This window comes from Macaca fascicularis, chromosome 2 (assembly GCF_037993035.2).
Source record: "Macaca fascicularis isolate 582-1 chromosome 2, T2T-MFA8v1.1".
Lineage (NCBI taxonomy): Eukaryota > Metazoa > Chordata > Mammalia > Primates > Cercopithecidae > Macaca > Macaca fascicularis.
The window spans coordinates 788,351-807,508 of NC_088376.1; the positions used below are offsets into that span (position 1 = coordinate 788,351).

General features: G+C 45.1%; 3 pseudogenes; all 3 read right to left on the bottom strand.

The window, feature by feature from the left end:
• Positions 1-19,158, bottom strand: part of LOC135969467 (large ribosomal subunit protein eL33 pseudogene) — a 110,418-nt pseudogene that overhangs the window by 7,900 nt on the left and 83,360 nt on the right.
• LOC141409512 (endogenous retrovirus group K member 6 Env polyprotein-like) lies at positions 7,950-9,709 on the bottom strand (annotated as a pseudogene).
• Positions 12,076-13,578, bottom strand: LOC141409595 (uncharacterized; annotated as a pseudogene).

Below are 19,158 nucleotides of genomic sequence, written 5' to 3' on the forward strand. Positions count from 1 at the left end.
CTCTTCATGATGTTAAACGTTAAGGATGTCTACGGCAACACTGTTCTTCATGATGTTAAACGTTAAGGATGTCTACGGCAACACTGCTCTTCATGATGTTAATCGTTAAGGATGTCTACGGCAACACTGCTCTTCATGATGTTAAACGTTAAGGATGTCTACGGCAACACTGCTCTTCATGATGTTAAACGTTAAGGATGTCTACGGCAACACTGCTCTTCATGATGTTAAACGTTAAGGATGTCTACGGCAACACTGCTCTTCATGATGTTAAACGTTAAGGATGTCTACGGCAACACTGCTCTTCATGATGTTAAACGTTAAGGATGTCTACGGCAACACTGCTCTTCATGATGTTAAACGTTAAGGATGTCTACGGCAACACTGCTCTTCATGATGTTAAACGTTAAGGATGTCTACGGCAACACTGCTCTTCATGATGTTAAACGTTAAGGATGTCTATGGCAACACTGCTCTTCATGATGCTGTGTGTAATAAGGAGACTTCACTGGCAGGAAAACTGCTTTCCCACCATGCAAATATTGAGGGTGGTAGGTAGTAGGAAGGGGGAGTAATCTGATGCAGAGGCAGAGGCTCATGGAAAACCTCTACTAGGACAGTGCACCTGTGGCTTTGCAGGTTTTAGCCTCCATGGCTGCTCTCATGGACTGGGCTAGCGTTGACTGCCTGTAGGTTTTCCATACTGAGGGTGTGAGCCATTGGTTAGTCTGAATCTGGGCTCTGGAGGGTGGTGGCCTCCTGTGTGGGGGCTCCAAGCCCATATTTTCCTTCTGCACTGCCCTAGCAGAGGTCTTCCAAGAGGCTTTGCCTCTGCAGCAGGCTACTGCCTGAAAACACTGGGCAGTGGTGTGGGTGTTGGATCCTTCACCAATGGTTAATCTTCTTGATGCTGATCTCCTGATAGTGAGTTCTCATGAGATCTGGTCTTATAACAAGATGTGGCACCTCTTTCCTCTCTCTGTCTTGCTCCTACTCCTAGCATATTAAACATCTCATTGCTGCTTGGCCTTCTGGTATGGTTAAGAGGGGCCTGATCAGTGTGGGCCTGGTCAGTGGACCTAGTCAGATAGGACTTGGTCAGTGAGGCCTATCTAATGGGGGCATGGTCAGCAGGGGTCTGTTTAGAGAGGGTCACATTAGGGGGATCTAGTAGTGGGGTCTTGGTGAGTGGGGACCAGTGGCACCCAGTTGTTTGGTGTCTGGTCAGTGCAAACCTGGGCTACGGGACTTGGTCAGTGGAGACCTGGTCAGCTGGGGCTCAGTGGTAGCCTTGTCAGCATGGGCTGGGTCACTGGTGACCAGGTCAAGGGGTGCTATTCAGTGGAGGCCTGGTCACAGGGACCTAGTCAGCAGGGTCTGGTGGGTGTGTCCTCATCAGTGAGGCCCTTGTCAGTGGGGCCCTGGTCAGGGCAGCCTGGTCAGTAGAACCTAATCAACGGGGGCCTGGTCAGAGAGGACTTGGTCAGTTGTGGCTTTTGTAGCACTGGTATACGGGGTGACCTGGTCAGCGGGATCTCAGCAGTGGGTGCCTGTTCAGTGGCGTCTACTCACTAGGTCAAGGTCAGGGGCATCTGGTCACCTCAGGCTTGGTTAGTAGGGGCCTGGTCAGTGGCAGCCTGTTCCCTGGAGGCCTGGTCAGTGGGGCCTCATCTGTGAGGCCAGGCAATGGGGTCATGATCAGAGGAACCTGGTCAGTGAGGCCTTGTCCGTAAGGTACTTTTCAGTGGAGTCCTGGTCATTGTGGGCCTGGCAGTGGAGATCTGGTTAGTGGGGCCTCCCGATGGGGGTCTAATCAGTCAGGGTTTGACTGGGGAGGACCTGATGTGTGGGGTGTGGCCAGCAGGGGCTTTGTCATTGGGGGATGATGAGCATTGCTGGGAGATCACAGGTGCAATGTGGGCCCCGTGGACAGCTGGGATGGCCCAGAGGAGCCCAACAGCCCAGTCAAAAGTGGACAAAGCAGGTGTTTGGATGGACCTGGTGAGATCTTGCTCAGAGATCCTGACAGGACAAAGTTAAAGGAAGGGCCAGAGTGGCCAGAGAGATGGTCAAAGTCTATGGGCTGCACAGGATGAAGGAAGCCAGGGAACAGGCAGGTGGGCAGCTGGGGTGCAGGGAGAGGCAGGTGCATGCTGGGAGGTCAGACCCTGTGAGGGCTGTGGGGGTGTCAGGTGGGGTGGGTTCCAGATGCACCCTCAATGCACTGGGCAGGTCTTAGCCCAGGCTCCCTGCACCCAGGCCAGGTGATGTGGTCACTCCCTGGGGAACTGTTGTCAGGCACCAGCCACCCACCCTGGGCAGCACTGTCCCATCTCAGGACTGGACTTTCTCAGATCCTGCAGAGGGCACAGCCTCTAGCCCAGGAGGGGCAGCCCCTGGGTGCAGCCCAAGCTCTCCATGGACCTGGAGCATCCCCTGCCAACCCTGCGCTCCCTCTGCTTCCAGGTCCTGCTTTTCCAGTGTCAGCCAGCAGGGAGACCCCGTCCTCCCTTCCCCATGTATCTCCTGGGCTGAAACTTGCAGTGGATTGGGACAGGGATGGTGCTTCCCTCAGGCCCACTTAGGGAGGGGACTGGCTCCTAGTCTGGCGCAGGTCCTCAGTTCTTCCTTAGAATGAGAAGGATCAGTCAGTGCCCTGAAGGTGAAGGTGAGAGACTGTTCCTGCTGTGTGGGAGGCTGGTCTAGGGATGGAGGACTTGGCAGGTCCCCCTAGTCTGTCAGGCCTGGGCAATACTGTTCTGTTTCAGGACTCAGAAAGTCTAGCCCTGAGATGGGATGGTGCTGCCCAGGGTGGGTGGCCAGGACCTGACAGCAGGCCCCCCGGGAGTAACCACATCACCCAGCCGGGTTCCAGGGACCCTGGCCTGAGACCTGCCCAGTGCACTGAGGGTGCACCTGAGTCCACTCCACCTGATGCCCCTACAGCCCTCACAGGGTCTGACCTCCCAGCATGCACCTGCCTCTCCCTGCACCCCAACAGTCCACCCTGTCTGTTCCCTGACTTCCTCCATCCTGTCCAGCAGGATGGGCTGGACATCCTGTCTCACCGAGCTCTCTTCCCGGGGACCCAGTGGCCTGTCTCGCCAAGCTCTCTCCCCGGGGTCCCCTGTGGCCTGTCTCACCGAGCTGTCTCCCCGGGGACCCCTGTGGGCTGTCTCACCGAGCTCTCTTCTCGGGGACCCAGTGACCTGTCTCACCGAGCTCTCTCCCCGGGGTCCCCTGTGGCCTGTCTCACCGAGCTGTCTCCCCGGGGACCCCTGTGGCCTGTCTCACAGAGCTCTCTTCCTGGGCTCCCCTGTGGCCTGTCTCACTGAGCTCTCTCCCCAGGGACCCCCTGTGGCCTGTCTCACCGAGCTCTCTCCCCGGGGTTCCCTGTGGCCTGTCTCCCCTAAGGCCACATTCAAGGCTTCAAACTTCAGTGATGCACTTGTGCAGAGCTAGGTGAGCGTCTCTGGGGCCTTAATTCAGGAGGTAGAATGGAGCTTGAGATCAAGCGTCTGGTCAAATAACTTGAACTTAATCTGGAGGGCTCTGTAGAGCCAGGAAGGTGCTGGATAAAGGAGGGACACTCAGATATGGGACTGTCTCAGGTTAGACTCAGGTGCCTTCAGAGCTAGTGTGTTCAGAGATCTTGTCTCCAGGATGAAAATGGGAAGGAGTTGTCAGACGAGGACATAAAAATGGAGGCTGGCATCTTCATGAGTGCCGGTGGTGGTCCCAGTGTGGACTATTGTGGGAACAGGGGTCTCTCCATCCAGGGACATGGTGGATGGACCCTGCATTACTCCATTCTGCCCTTCCTTTCCCTCCTCCCATTCTCCTGAGGGCCTCAGTGCATGGGTGCTGTCCATCCTCTGGTGCTGAAGCAGCCAAGAGACACAAACCAGCCTGGCTGCCTCTTAGGATATGACAGCACAGCCAGTGGCCTATACTGGGTCCTGTACAACCTCACAAGACACCCAGACACCGGAAGTGCTGCCAGCACATGGGGCAAGAGTCCTGAGAGACCACAATCCTGAAGACATTGAATGGGGGGTGCAGGACCTCATGGCCTGTTCCCCAGCCCATCTCATTGACTCTACTCCAGGTGGTGAAGGGGGCAAACGTTTTTGTCAATTCTGTCATTATTGCCTAGCAGGAAAAGGAGCAGAGCCCAGAAGCAGGGCCTGGCACCCAGCCTGCCTAACAAGGGGAGAATGTGTAGGCTTTGTGGACAGAAAGACCTGGGAGTCCACTAACTTGCTGAGACATTAGTAAAATCAGTTTTCTTTTCTGAACTATATTTCTGCCATCGGTAAATTGAGGGGAATTTATTCTACCCAACAAGTCTGCTTGGAGAATTAGTGACAGTGTATGTAGAGCAGGTGCCACCCAGCAGGCATCTGGTGTCCAAGCCACTCCTCTTTCTCCTTGATTTTCTGCCTAAATTTGCATTTTGTTCCCTAAATTTGACCTTCACTCCCCTTAATTTTGCTCTTCCCTCTGATTCCCGCCTTATCATCTATTCCATGGATTCACCAGGATCTAAGTGGGCAACAGTCATGCATGCATGCCTGTGTATGTACGTTTGCACTGTGTTGGTGTTGGAGTGTGGTGTGTGTGTATGTGTGTGTGTGTGTATGTGAGAGTGTGTGTGTGTGACAGAGAGAGAGAGAGTGTGTGTGTGTGTGTGTGTATGTGTGTTGGAGTCACTGAGTGACTGAAACTGTCCACACCAGGCTGTGTTCCTGCTTATTGCTGGTGGTGCTGTCAGGGGCCTTGCTCTCAACCTCAGGTCTGACTCTTGCTTGCAGGCAGGGCATTCTGGTGGAATCATGCCCTTGGAAGGAGGCTTGAAGAGTGACTGGTGGGTATTGGTGGATAAATACCCCAGCTCCCTTGCTCTGGGTGGGATGACTCTGAAGCACATGTTCTATGCTGTCTCTCAGAGGTACCTGGCTGGGCTGAGTCCTGGCTGCCCACAGTGGAAACTTTCTTGATGATGGTCCCTTTAAGGGCAGTGGGCACTGGTAACTAAGCTGGTTTCCCCCACTGCAGGGTTTTGCTAGTAATAAACCTGTGTTGCTGTTGAAGCTGCCAAATCTCTCTCTCTTTCCCTGGGTCTTTTTTTTTTTTTTTGAGATGGAGTCTCGCTCTGTCGCCCAGGCTGGAATGCAGTGGTGCAATCTCGGCTCACTGCAAGCTCCGCCTCCCGGGTTCACACCATTCTCCTGCCTCAGCCTCCCGAATAGCTGGGACTACAGGCACCCGCTGCCACGCCCAGCTAATTTTTTGCATTTTTAGTAGAGACAGGGTTTCACCGTGTTAGCCAGGATGGTCTCGATCTCCTGACCTCATGATCTGCCCACCTCAGGCCCCCAAAGTGCTGGGATCCTGGGGCCTTTCTTTAACCCTTGTCTTGCCTTCAAAACCTTACAATAACTCCGTCTCTCCATTTTACATGGCCAGTGAGAGTCACAGAGCCTGAACTTGAAGTCAGTTCATCTGAATTCAGAATTCGTGTCTTCCTGAGAGTCCAGGAAAGGAAAGGTGGAACTGCAGCCAGTGGGCACCCACACACTTGTTCTAGGAGACCCCAGGCAGGCTCCTGGGAACTGTGTCTTCATGGGCACAAAAGAACTGCTCACCTGTGTTGCATCAGATAAGTGTCCCCATTGTCCCAAATCCTCATTTCTTTTCTTGCTTTTTTGTTTTGTTTTTTGTTTTTGTTTGTTTTTTGAGACGATGTCTTACTCTGTTGCCCAGGCTGGAGGGCAGTGGTATGATAGCTCATTGCAACCTCTGCCTCCCAGGTTCAAGCGATTCTCCTGCCTCAGCCTCCTGAGTAGCTGGGACTACAGGCGCCTGCCTGGCTACTTTTTGTACTTTTAGTAGAAATGGACTTTCACCATGCCGGCCAGGCTGGCCTCAAACTCCTGACCTGAAGTGATCCCACCGCCTTGGCCTCCCAAAGTGCTGGAATTACAGGCATGAGCCACCGCGCCCAGCCTCAAATCCTCATTTCTTTTCAAAGTTTTTTATTTGCTTTTGTTTTTGAGACAAAGTCTCACTCTTGTCGCCCAGGCTGGAGTGCAATAGCACAACCTCTGCTAATGTAACCTCTGCCTCCTGGGTTCAAGCGACTATGCTGCCTCAGCCTCCCAAGTAGCTGGGATTAGAGGTGCCTGCCACCACACCTGGCTAATTTTTGTATTTTTAGTAGAGACAGAGTTCCACCATGTTGGCCAGGCTGGTCTCAAACTCCTGACCTCAGGTGATCCATCTGTCTCGGCCTCCCAAAGTGCTGGGATTACAGGTGTAAGCTACCATGCCTGGCCCAAATTCACTTTTAACAAACAGGCGATATACGTACAGCTGCCACAGTGTAATAAATTAAAAAATGGTTATTTTCATTTATTTGAGCCAGCTGGCCACTTCCCGCATAGTTTATAATGTGCAGAAGCTGGATGATGCATTTCTAATACATCTCCTTGGAATAAATGTATTATCTTTTACATTATTATGGCTCTAATAAGGAACTCCTCATGGTTGCTTTGGAAATCCTACTCAAGATAAAGATAGTTGTTCTCCTTCCAGTGTGATCAGCAGTACTAGTAATCAATATATAATTACCATGTTTCTCATGGCTATTTCCAACAGACCAATAATTTTCTAGGAGGAGATAAACAACCTGAATCTCACTCCTGGAACACAAGTCCCAGCTATATGGATGACAAATATTTATCCTGTTTACATGGGAAGTCATAGGAACACATGATTTTCTAACTAAGACATTAAAGTCTTTGGAGGAGTATTGCAGCCTGTCCCTGGCAACTTTCTCTCCGCACCTTCCTAGGCAACCATCCCCTCCCCAGAGCTGGCATGGAGCCCAGGGGAAGGGTGGCATTTCTGTTCAGCAAGTGACTAAGAGAAGCCTGCCCTTGGCAACAGGAAGTTCTAACAAGGGCTCAGGTTTTTAGACAACCAGTCTCCATGTTTCTTCTAATTGTGGTAGAAAATAAGGCAATGAAAAATGAGTTTTTATAAAAACAGTATATTTCTGTGACGGATTTCCAAGGGGGAAAAAATGGGAACTACATTAGAAATGTTAGCCAGCCAAGAGGGAAGACCTGACTCCAAGGACCTGCTGAAATTATCAGTTCCTTTTCTATGCCAGGTTGAATTTAAAACAGATATATAAATGTCAGTTTTATTTATATTCTTCAATAAAAGACAAGTATATAAGCAAAATAAAATTTAAGATACTACTACTCAATAAATAATTTGAATACCACTATGAAATAATACATAATAGATTATCGAAGGAAGAAAAGCTTGGACTCTCTCCTAAGGTAAATGAAGGTGACTGCAGAGAGAAGGATCTCTCACGAAATAGGAGGAGAAAGGCACAGCCCTTGAGCAGGAAGTGGAAGGCTGTGATTTAAGAACATCCTGTCAGCTAAAACTTTCATAAAACAGCTTTATGCACTTTTTTGAATAAATGCTCTCCATGGTTGTGTGGAGGAGATATTATTAGGATGGGCTGATCTCTTAAAATGATGAAATTGAGTTTACTGTAAATTTATAGAGAAAAAGGAAATAAAAATATGCTCCTGTAAGTTATTTGGGAAAGAGAACTTTAAAATCAAGAGTAAGATAAGTTCTCATCTTCCTCGCATCTGTTTGTTTACGCTGTCTTGTAGAGGTAGGTATTAACACACACTATGTTAAACACCTTGCACAAAAAATACCACATCGGGAGAAAGAAAGTTAGCAAATTCTCTGTCAGCCAATGGAAAAGGGTGGAGTAAACCAATGATTACCTAACAAACATGTTTTAAAACAACAAACTATTATACAGAGTGTGGAGTATATTTATAGTCTGTTCAGTGTTATGAAATGGTTTTGTTTATTTTGAAAATACTTGTCATTTTAGCAATCTCCTAATAAGACGATGCATTTAAAAGCTCAGAACAAAATACACATGGAATGATCATCTTCTCTAGGAGCAAGGAAACCCAGCCTTCTGGTTTATATACAGCCTTTCACTAATGAAACCTTTACAATTTTGTTAGGTCTAATTCAAAGACCAAGAAGGCATTGGACGGAAAATAAAGGGAGCAAGTTTGGCACCAGATTTAACTGGGCTTTTGATGCCTCAAAAAATTGTTCTTTTAATTTTAAAATATCTACAGTAAGATTATCTTCTCTTCCTTGTAGATGGCGTCTAACCATGTCCCAGTGATGCTCAGATTCATTATAGGCTCTAGGTGTAATACAAAAATCTGACGTATTCCGGTCACACTGTAACTGAAAAAGATATTTCAAGCTCACGAGCCTATCTCCCATCCAAGGGACAGTTTGTCTAAGATCATTAATTTGGTTTGCCAATTTTTGATCTATTTGGGTCTGAGAATTCCACAATTTTGAGGAATTATTTTGCCAACTATGTACACATTCTGCAGTTTGAACAGAGGAGTGTAAAGCAGTTCCAGCAGCCGCAGCAGTAGCTGTGACTGCAATAAGACCCATAATCACTGCAATTAAAGTAAAAATAAGTCTTTTGGACCTATGTTCAGGACCAGTAACAGGACTAACTAATTTTGGTCGAGGTAATGAAATTCCCTGTTCACCCCATTTCCATGGATAGGGCGATTCTAACCTTCTATAAACCTGGTCCAGCCTTTCAGTTAAATCACTATCATAGTCCGGATTAGTGGGCCAGACGGATGGGGCCTGTGAATATGAGTGAGTCTGGCCCGTACAATCATAATATAATTGGCCTTGAAGGGCCCAGTCTATAATAGTTCCGAATTCATTGTTTTGTAATACCACTGCAGTATCAGCCACATATTCTTCCAAAACTAAGACCTTTGGGTCTTTTGATTTTTTGGGAATTTCCTTGGGTTAAGGTTTCCCCTTAGGCCTAAATTTTAATGATCTTTGATAGGAAGAGTCCTGTAAATTATTTATTTGTGGCCCGAGTGACATTCCACTTACCAAGTGATAAGTAAATCTACTGGTGGCACTGACAGTAGGTGCTTCTACCAACCAATTTTGGGTTGTAGGCATTAAGCATCCTGGTGCCTTCCCCAGGCACATAGGAGAACAATCATACCCAATGGAAATGTTTATCATCATTCCTTCTTCTTCAGGCTGGGCAGGGCCATGGTCATCTGTGGGGCCCGGTACCCGTGCTCTATTATTAACACATACTTCAGTAGGATTATCCATCCGTGTGACTGCCCAAATTAAGGGCAGGAAAGGCACATAGTCCCAGTAAATATAATTAGCTGCAGCTGCTCCTGCAGACATAGGGAGACTTACCACCGTTGATACAATCATTAAACCTGCAAGCAGCATATTCTCTGGAGTTCGTGTTACCCTTGTTTTCTTCAGGCTTCTTTCAGCTAACTGTGTCAGCTTCTTTAGTTGGGCCCAGGTCGGTGGCTCCGCTTTCTTGGTGGATGGTAACTTCTTTTGTAAGTTGTAGGTACCCAAACTGGAAGCTGATTTTCTCCTGGTGAAACACAAGCAAAGCCTCTCCCCCACATTATTACCTTCCCTATTTCTCATGTTTTATTTTTATTGTCTTTTCACCAAATTGGTTTTCCTTCACATGGGCTGTTCTTTTACCAGTAAAATGTTGTTCTGCAGTAGTGGTCTGATTTCCATAAATGTTTAAAACATTTAAAGTATAGAGTGCTAGAGTAAGTTGCATCTGGGGAGTGTTATACTCCTTACTCTCTTTTTCCTTTTTTTTATTTAACCAATTGAGCTTTGAGTGTTCTATTAGTTCTTTCAATTATGGCCTGTCCTTGGGAATTATAAGGGATTCCTGTTTTATGTGTAGTTTTCCACTAATTTAAGAATGTTTGAAATGATTTACTGGCCCATTATTTGTTTTAAGTTTTTCTGGAACTCCCATGATAGCAAAACAAGATAATAAACGTCTTTTTAACATGGGAAGTACTTGCCCCTGTCTGGCAGGTTGCCTGTATGAAATGTGAATAAGTATCAACCATCACAGGGACAACTGACAATTTTCCAAATGAAGGTACATGCGTGACATCCATTTACCATAACGCATTAGGACATAAACCTCTGGGATTAACTCCTGCCTCCTGAGTGGGCAGGTGTAGGACTTGACAGTGGGTGCAATGTTGTACAACAGTTTTTGCCTGTTTCCATGTGATATCCAATTTACTTTTTAATCCTGTTGCATTTACATGAGTCAGGGCTTGAAGTTCTTGTGCTTCCATGAAGGCAGATGATACTAGCAAGTCAGCTTGTTCATTTGCTTTAGTTAAAGACCCTGGTAAATTAGTACATACTCAAATATGAGTAATGTAAAATGGGAAATTTCTTTTTCTTACAGTTTGTTGTAACAAATTAAATAGCTGATTCAACTGATCATCCATACTATATTTGATTAGGGCTGTCTCAACATCCTTTATAACCTGTACTACATATGCAGAATCTGAAACAGTGTTAATAGGCTGATTAAAATCTTGTAACACTGAAATGACAGCAACCAACTCTGCTCTTTGAGCTGAGTGATATTGAGTTTCAATGACTCCTTCTTTTCGCCCAGTGTAAACCACTTTTCCATTGCTGGAACCATCAGTAAACACCGTCAGAGCATTTTCTAAAGGTTTTTGTCTGGTAATTTTAGGTAAAATCCAAGTAGCCCACTTTAAAAACTGGAAGATTTTTGTTCTTGGGTAATGATTATCAATAATTCCCACAAAATCAGCAAGACCAATCTGCCATGCAGCAGAATTGATAAAGGCTTGTCTAACCTGTTCCTTGTTTAAAGGAACAATGATTTTATCTGGGTCAGTTCCACACAATTTTACTACTCGTAGTCTTGCCTGACCAATTAATGTAGCCATTTGATCTAAGTACAATGTAGAAGTCTTAATTGTACTGTGAGGAAGGAACGACCACTCCACAAGATCTGTATTTTGAACAATGATACCTGTTGGAGAATGTACAGTAGAAAAATCAAAAGTTGAAGTGGGGCCAAGTGATCTATTCTATTTACTTTTGCTGACCGAATTTTTTCTTCAACTAATTCAATTTCTTTAGTTGCCTCTGGAGTTAATGTTCTTTTACTATTCAATTGTGGATCCCCTCTCAAGATAGAGAACAAATTTGACATGGCATAAGTAGGGATGCCTACAGGTGGCCGAATCCAATTAATATCTCCGGGCAATTTTCGGAAGTCATTTAATGTTTTTAATATGTCTTTTCTTATTTTTATTTTTTGTGGTTTAATTTTCCTTTCCTCTACCTGCATTCCCAAATAATGAAAAGGAGTGGAGGTCTGAATCTTACCAGATGCTATTGTCAGTCCTGCATTTGCACCCTCTGTCTGCAGAAATGTGTAACAATTAATTTGTCTCTCGTTTCTGCAGCACACAAAATATCATCAACATAATGAATGATGTAACAGTCTGAAAACTTGTCTCTAACTGGCTGAAGAGCTTGAGCTACAAAAGTCTGACAAATAGCTGGGCTCTTAAGTATTCCCTGAGGCAACACTTTCCACTGAAACCTGGTGGCTGGTTCTTTATCATTTATGGCCGGTATAGTAAAAGCAAATTTCTCAAAATCCTGTTTTGCCAGAGGAATGGTAAAAAAGCAATTCTTCAGATCAATTATAATTAAGGGCCAATCTTTGGGGATCATGGCTGGAGAGGGCAGCCCGGGTCGGAGAGCCCCATGGGTTGAATTACCGCGTTAACGGCTCTTAAGTCAGTCAGCATGCGCCATCTACCGGACTTTTTCTGAATTACAAACACTGGAGAATTCTAAAGAGAGAAAGGGGGTGAAGCATGTCCTTTTTAAAATAGTTAACCATTTCATGTAGCGTCCCCAACTTTTCCTTAGGAAGCGGCCACTCTTTGACCCAGACAGGACGCTGAGGGCGAGTCCGAATTGCTCCCTCACCGTAGTGAACTGCAGGTCGGGCAATACTGAGTGCCGGCTCAGGCTCCCTCCTCCAGCACTCACTCGGCTGAGGAGGTGACCATCGTGGTTTTAGCCCCAACGGCCCCGATGGTTCTGGAATTTTCTTTTTAATTTTAATGTTTCAGGATCTATTAACTCCTATAATTGATTGTAGTCCACATTTTGCGTTGACTGAGTCATTACAGACTCTGCTACATATTTACAATGTGAACTTTCCGCTCCTTTCTTGAACTCTGTCCCTGCCTCTTCACAATCTATTACACAGCTTTCAGGGGCATCAGAAACTGAAATGCTATCTTCTCCTGTTTGAAACGGTTCTAAAGTTGCTTTAATAATGGCTTAATCATTCCACACTGTAAGCAGAATGATTTTACTTTCCCTACTTGCTTATTTTAATTCTTTGCCAGTTTCTTCCCAATCTTTTAGATCTAAAGTTCCCTGTTCCGGAAACCATAGGCAGAATTGTTCTATTGTTTGAAATAGAGTAATTAGATTTTCTATAGAAGCTTTAACTCTCCCTTTTCTTAAGAGAATTTTAATAAAGCTGAGATAAGAGGCATATTTACTTTCAGTTTTTCCCATTGTTACCCTGGGTTCCTCCGAGCGCACAAGCTTACCGCAAGGCTGACCGTGGACATACACTCGGGAATCTCTCATCGGCTGTCCTCAATGCTCACGTTCTTAGCGTACCTTCACCCTAGAGAAAGGCACCCACGCAGGGTGGCAGATGAAGGGGTGGCCTGCCCCTCCACACCTGTGGGTGTATCTCATCAAGTGGGACACGAGACTGAGAAAGACACAAAGTATAGAGAAACAACAGTGGGCCCAGGAGACTGGCACTCAGCATACCAAGGACCTGCACTGGCACCGGTCTCTGAGTTCCCTCAGTTTTTATTATTATTTTCAGTATCTCAGCAAGAGGAACGCGGTAGGAGAGCAGGGTGATAATAAGGAGAAGGTCAGGAAAAAAACATGTGAGCAAAAGAATCTGTGTCATAATTAAGTTCAAGGGGAGGTACTATGCCTAGATGTGCACGTAGGCCAGATTTATGTTTCTTTCTGCCCAAACATCTCAGTGGAGTAAAGAATAACAAAGCGGCATTGCTGCCAACATGTCTTACCTCCCGCCATAGGGCGGTTTTTCTCCTATCTCAGAATTGAACAAATGTACAATTGGGTTTTATACCAAGACATTCAGTTCCCAGGGGCAGGCAGGAGACAGTGGCCTTCCTGTATCTCAACTGCAAGAGGCTTTCCTCTTTTACTATCCACCTCAGCACAGACCCTTTACGGGTGTCAGGCTGGGGGATGGTCAGGTCTTTCTCATCCCACAAGGTCATATTTCAGACTCTCACATGGGGAGAAAGCTTGGACAATACCCAGCTTTCCAGGGCAGAGGTCCCTGTGCCTTTCCGCAGAGCATTGTGCCCCTGGTTTATTGAGACTGGAGAATGGCGATGACTTTTACCAAGCACACTGCTTGTAAACATTTTGTTAACAAGGCATGTCCTGCACAGCACTAGATCCCTTAAACCTTGATTCCATACAACACGTTTTTGTGAGCTCAAAGTTGGGGCAAAGTGGCTGGGGCAAAGTTACAGATTAACAGCATCTCAGGGCAAGGCAATTGTTCAAGGTACAGGTTAAAATGAAATTTCTTATGTCTTCCCTTTCTACATAGACACAGTAACAGTCTGATCTTTCTTCTCCCTTCAACACCCATTGTATCTAGGAAGTAACTAACTTGCTTTTGATTTTACGGGCTCATAGGCAGAGGGGACTTGCCTTGTCTCAGATGAGAATTTGGACTGTGGATTTTGAGTTAATGCTGAGATGAGTTAAGACTTTGGGAGACTGTTGAGAAGGCGTAATTGTTTTTGAAATGTGAGGACATGAGATTTGGGAGGGGTCAGGGGTGGAATATGGTTTGGCTCTGTCCCTGGGGCCACCCAAGAGGTTCTACCTTGCCTGCTGCCTAGGCAGAGCTGATTTATCAAGGCTGGGGAACTGCAAGAGAGAGCGAGTAATTCACACAGAGGCGGCTGTGCGGGAGGCCGGAGTTTCCTTATCACTCAGATCAGTCTCCCTGAGCATTGGAGGAGCAGTTTTTAAGGAAAACTTGCTGGGTGGGGAAGCCAGGGACCGGGGTGCTCACTGGTCAGGGATGAAATCCCGGGGAGTCAGAGCTGTCTTCCTGCGGACTCAGTTCCTGGGTCGGGGTCACGAGATCAGACCAGCCAGGTTATCGATCCGGGTGGTGCCAGCTGATCCATCAGGTGCAGCGTCTGCAGAATATCTCGAGCTCTGATCTTAGGAGCCGTGTAGGGAGGGTCAGACTCATGTAGCCTCCAGCTGCATGGCTCCTAAACCAGAATTTCGAATCTTGTGACTAATGTTAGTCCTACAAAGGAAGTCTAGTCCTCAGACGAGGAGGTCTGCTTTGGTAAAGGGCTGTTATCGTCTTTGTTTCAAACTATAAACGAAGTTTTCCCCCAGGTTAGTTCAGCCTATGCCCAGGAATGAACAAGGACAGCTTGGAGGTTAGAAGCAAGATGGAGTCGGTTAAGTTAGATCTCTTTCACTGTCTCAGTCATCATTTTGAAAAGGTGGTTTCATCTCCACCCAAATCTCATCTTGAATTCCCACATTCTGCAGGAGGCACCCAGTTGGGGTAACTGAATCAGGGGGGGCAGGTGTTTCCTGTGCTGTTCTTGTGATAGTGAGTAAGTCTCATGAGATCCGATGGTTTTAAAAAGGGGAGTTTCCCTACACAAGCTTTCTGCTCTTGTCTGCTTCCCTGTGAAACGTGCCTTTCACCTCCTGCCATGATGGTGAGACCTCCCCAGCCACATAGACATGTAAAGTCCATTAAATCTCTTGCTCTTGTAAATTACCCAGTCTTGGGTGTCTTTGTCAGGAGCATGAAAAGACTCATACAGCAGGCAAGCTGTGCTGAAGAAGCAGTTCCTCTATTCTTTGTGTTCTTTGTGGCGACCTCACATTGTTTGTATCTTCAGTCAAATACACCCAAACCGCCACTGTCTACACACTTATGAGCACTCATGAGTGTGAACACATAGCAGCCCTCTTCTCATCTCTCAAAATGTCACTAGGAGACACCTAATGGGGGGGGAAGCCAGATGTTCAGATATTGTGATTTGAGTATTTTCGAATAAGGCAATGTCAGAAAGTTGTTGAATCACTAATGTCTCTACTGAAATTCAAAAAATTGAGTGGCACTGAGCATTACAATGATTTTGTATCTAAGACATAACATCTATAGGCATCAAAATATTTCCGTAATATAAAATGGAAAAAGTATTGACTATCAGAATATTTGGACAAATATTTGAATCACATATTTGGACCCATCTCCCTATTTTATTTTGAACATTTAAAAAAATAAACTTCTAATGGCATCCCAACAAAGGTAATTTAAATAAACCCCTCCATTTCTGCATAACTACTGCTGAGGTTGTGAATAAAAGACTAATTTATGTAATAATGCCCCCTAAAATAAACTATATTCTATGGACATATCCAAAAGTAGTGTAAACAAAGTCATACATGAGATACAGCTTTATCTTCAATATGCTGGGCAAATAATATTGTATTTATCTGAAGTAATTTATTGTGTATAGTTTCAGCCACTTATATGCAGTCTGTACAACTTTAAAAACACAATGTATTGGCCGGGCGCGGTGGCTCAAGCCTGTAATCCCAGCACTTTGGGAGGCCAAGGCGGGTGGATCACAAGGTCAGGAGATTGAGACCACCCTGGTTAACACAGTGAAACCCCGTCTCTACTAAAAATACAAAAAATTAGCGGGCACCTCTGGTCCCAGCTACTCGGGAGGCTGAGGCAGGAGAATGGCATGAACCCGGGAGGCGGAGCCTGCAGGGAGCCAAGATTGCACCACTGCACTACAGCCTGGGCGGCAGAGCAAGACTCCGTCTCAAAAAAACAAAACAAAACAAAACAAAAACAAACAAAAACTGATAGTGTTAAAAAAAGAGAGGATGCAAATTAGTTTCCATTTTTATTAAAGTTGTCTTTTTCTAAGAAACATATTACACTTAAAGTTCAATACCATAAATATTCTATAATCTTCTATTTTAGTTATTAAAAATGTAAACACAAAGGAAAACAACCACTCCCTCCCCATCCCCAATCTAATATATATTTAAAAAATATTCTTCCTCTCAGGTAAGTTCTTTTCTTCAGAATGAGTAACACAGACTTCATTAAAATCTTGTTAGTCCTCCTGGGCTGCAAGGACATGGCAGGAATGACGAGTGTCCACTGTGACTGAGGCCTGTCTCCTCCTGCCATGACCACTCATGTGCCCTGAGAGACAGGCTCCTCTCTGTCCATTTAGCGTCCAAGGACATGGCCAGTGGTAAGGCACCGAGCACAGACACTGTGACGAACACAGCACGCAGGATGGCATATGCTCCTGGAGGCAGACCACAGCCAGCACAGACAGCAATTCTGGATGAGTGTTAGTCACAGGCTATAGGGCTGGAAGGATTCTGAGAGATCACTTAGTCGTTCACAGATGGCCTCAGTCAGTAAGTCTTCTAATGTTAGAGGGGACACTGATACAACATTATGGAATACTTTGATATATTTATTTATTTACCTTCCTAAAACTAAACCTCATAAAATGATGTTTCAACTTCAAATATCAATAAACCTTAAGCCTAGATAGGCTAAAAACTAACTGCAAGCATAATTCATAACATTTATAGAATGTCTATTTGGTCTCAAGAAAAATAAGCATCCTATAGGAAAAATGTAAGGGTTACTGGTTTTCAGAAATAAAAGGATGTTTTTCAGGAGAATACTGGAAGGATCTATATTAGGACGACCTACCTGTTTGCCAGTTTCTTTAAAGCTGTCAGCTCAAGGCTACTGACATGGCTTTTGCTTCCTTCCTGTAAATTTTGTTCCTGAAAACCTGAGACAAATTCACTTGATATTTTTGACAACTGGGACCTTAAAATGATCAAAATGAGCCTAAGTCTGAACTGAAAACCAAAGTAGTCAGTTTTTATAAGTACTTGACCCTTTTTGAATCAGAAAGTGACTCCAGTCTACTGTCCCCAAATTGCTGCTCCCCATTCCTTCCCTGCATCCCTCACTTCCACTACAGCTGCAGCCAGCCCAGTCTGTCCCTCTTACAGAGACACGGCTTTGTCTTTGCTAACATGAAGGTATAACCTGCCACAGGATACCAACGCGTGGGCCATTTCAAACTCTCCACTTTGCAGCTGAATTTTATACCAATAATGCTGCAATGACGTCTCGGATTCTAGAAGTCTGCTTCACTGTCATCTTTTTTTCCCCCAAGAAAGAGTCTCCCTCTGTCATCCAGGCTGCACAGTGCAGTGGTGTGATCAAGCTCACTGTAACCTCAAACTCCTGACCTAGTGATCCACCCGCCTCGGCCTCCCAAAGTGTTGGGATTACAGGCATGAGTCACCGCACCCGCCACTATCATATTCGAAGTGACTAAAATGTGCCTCTTAAAATCTCTGACAGGTCCAGTGTCCTTCCAAGCCTTGCTGGATACACTATGCAGAATCAATGATCAGTGATCATCTTCAAGCCTTACTGAAGAGGACAGGAGATATCAACACAGTTACCCTGAGGAACTCAAGACTTTATCCATACTTTATCTAGACACCATAGTTTATCCAGTTTCACATTTGTCCGGAGAAAACACTGGGATACCAGGTTTCCAAGCTTAATAAATATATATACAAAAAAGTCATCTATAATATTTTCTTCAGAAAGCCATTAGTGCAAATATAATTATATCAATAAAAAATAAAGCAAAAATATATTTCAAGTATAAAAAGCACCATGCTCAGAAACAACACTACCTAAATGGTGCCACTACACAACAGTCAAAATATAGTCAAACCTATCACTGTGACTCTCAAATATATGATTAATTCATTGTATTTTTGGTAAAATTCTTTATACAGCTCTTTGCAGGATGATTCATAATCATAAGTATATGCTTAGATTATTGTTAAGTTTCTTTAAAAATAGACTCTTTGCTTTTCTTTGACTTTGCACAATTTAAAGTGTGTACAACATATGCAGAAAATGAGCACTGGCCCGCAGACCATTATGCAGGTTGAGCATCACTTACTGAAATGCTTGGGACCAGAAGTGTTTCAGATTTCAGACTTTTTTTGGAATTTGGATATTTACAGATACCTAATGAGGTATCTGGGGCATGGGACCCAAGTCTAAACATGAAATTCATGTTTCATACATACCTACAGACACTGCCTGAAGGTAATTTTATACAATATTTTTAGTAGTTTGTGCATGAAACAAAGTTTGTGTTAAGTACTTATATGCGGAATTTTCCACTTGTGGTATCAGGTCAGCATTCAGAAAGTTTCAGATTTTGGAGCAATTTGAATTCCGGATTTTTGGATTATGAATGCTCAACCTGTATTAGCTTCTTTTTAGTTAAGTTGACTATGTTTGAGGTTCCCACCTTTTCACAATGACAAATACCTCCCATTTAAAACCGCATGCAAATATATACTTTAAATTTATGCATCTGAAAAAAAGCGACTTTCCTCTATGCTGGGGTTGCTGTTGGCTCTAATGCCAAATAATCAGAATTAATTCTTAGTAATTATGCTGCTTTGCTCACTTAGCACAATTTTTTCAATGGAGTACTGAATAGCTACATGCTGAATGGACGAAAAGGAGGGAAGGACGAGAAAAGGAGGAGTATAAGGAGTCTGTCTGAGGGTTGTGGTTACAATACCATGGAGGAATAGGAGGAGTCTATCCAAGGGTTGTGGTTACAATGACATGGAGGAAGAGAAGCAGTCTGTCGAAGGGTTGTGGTTATAATGCCATGGAGGAACAGGAGTCTGTCCGAGGGTTGTGGTTACAATGCCATGGAGGAATAGGAGGAGTCTGTCCGAGGGCTGTGGTTACAATACCATGGAGGAAGAGAAGCAGTCTGTCGAAGGGTTGTGGTTATAATGCCATGGAGGAACAGGAGTCTGTCCGAGGGTTGTGGTTACAACGCCATGGAGGAATAGGAGGAGTCTGTCCGAGGGCTGTGGTTACAATGCCATGGAGGAATAGAAGGAGTCTGTCCGAGGGTTGTGTTTACAATGCCATGGAGGAATAGCAGTCTG